Raw genomic sequence first — 1,695 nt, 5'->3', positions numbered from 1 at the left:
CCATACCCTGGATCCATACCATAGACCATACCCTGGATCTATACCCTGGATCTATACCCTGGATCCATACCATAGACCGTACCCTGGATCTATACCCTGGATCCATACCACACCTCTTAATCTGGTAGTGTGTTTCCACATCTATGTGTTTTGAACCCACTCCTCCTCCTCTACTAAATCTACATCCCAAATGGCATCCTATCCAATATGTAGTGGATTACTTTAGGGCTCTGGTCAAAAGTAGTGCACTAAATAGGAAATAGGGTGCCTTTTGAGGACGTTTCCAGACCACAGACACACTCCATGCTCCTTTAAATGACCACAGACAGAGCAGTCTGTTGACCACCGCACTTTACTTACAATCAGGCAGGCAAAGCTAAGCGATCACAGATCAGTGCAGCACCAGGCAAAGCTACGCGATCACAGATCAGTGCAGCACCAGGCAAAGCTAAGCGATCACAGATCAGTGCAGCGCCAGGCAAAGCTAAGCGATCACAGATCAGTGCAGCGCCAGGCAAAGCTAAGCGATCACAGATCAGTGAGTCTTCTCCACCATCCTGAGTCATACTATACAAAACAGCTCCTCTCCTATAGGAATCTGCATCCCGATAATCTCTCCTGTCTCCTGGCGCGTGCACTCCGTCACAAATGTACAAATATTGGATAGGTGCAGGCGTGGGCTTCACCGTGTTCTTTGTACCGGGATCCTCAGGTTTCTATTGGCTAGGAAGGAGGGGGGGAGGGAGGGAGCTAGTTTACCACCTCAGACCTTGATGATAGAGACGTGTTGTTCTGGAAAAGCCTATATGCTATGCATTGTTCTTCATTATTATTATTATCATGATAAAATATTATTTTCATATTTTTTACATTTAACTGATGTCAATCTCTCCCGCTTTGAAAGGGAGGCAAATTGTTGGTTATCTATATTATATTACACATGTATAAATAATATTAGTCATGAATGAATAATAATAACCTTCAGAAGTGAATTCCATGTGTTCTTCCCCCCACCATGTTGGTCTAATATATTAAATGATGACGGACCCTAATAAAGGATGTGTGTCTGTATCCAGGAGTTGACTGTGTGTCTGTATCCAGGGGTTGACTGTGTGTCTGTATCCAGGGGTTGACTGTGTGACTGTATCCAGGGGTTGACTGTTAATCTGTATCCACGTGTTGACTGTGTGATCTGTATCCAGGGGTTGACTGTATCCAATGGTTGACTGTATCCAGGGGTTGCTGTTAATCTGTATCCCGGTGGTTGATCTGTTGGATCTGGTATCCAGGGTTGACTGTATCATGGTTGACTCGTATCCAGGGGTGGACTGTATCCAGGGGTTGACTGTGTGTCTGTATCCAGGGGTTGACTGTGGTGTCTGTATCAGTGAGTCTGACTGTGTGTGTCTGTAATCCAGGGTGACTGTGTGTCTGTATCCAGGGGTTGACTGTGTGACTGTAATCCAGGGCGTTGCTTGTAATCTGTATCTCAGGGTTGACTGTTAATCTGTATCCCGGTGTTGACTGTTGATCTGTATCAGGGTTGACTGTATTCCAATGGTTTGACTGTATCCAGGGGGTTGACTGTGTGTCTGTATCCAGGGGTTTGCTGTGTGACGTATACAGGGGTTGACTGTATCCAGGGGTTGACTGTGTGATGTATCCAGGGGTTGACTGTGTGTCTGTATCCGGGGG

This window comes from Salvelinus sp. IW2-2015, unplaced genomic scaffold (genome assembly GCF_002910315.2).
Source record: "Salvelinus sp. IW2-2015 unplaced genomic scaffold, ASM291031v2 Un_scaffold1708, whole genome shotgun sequence".
Taxonomy (NCBI): Eukaryota; Metazoa; Chordata; class Actinopteri; order Salmoniformes; family Salmonidae; genus Salvelinus; species Salvelinus sp. IW2-2015.
This window is presented reverse-complemented; position numbering follows the sequence as displayed.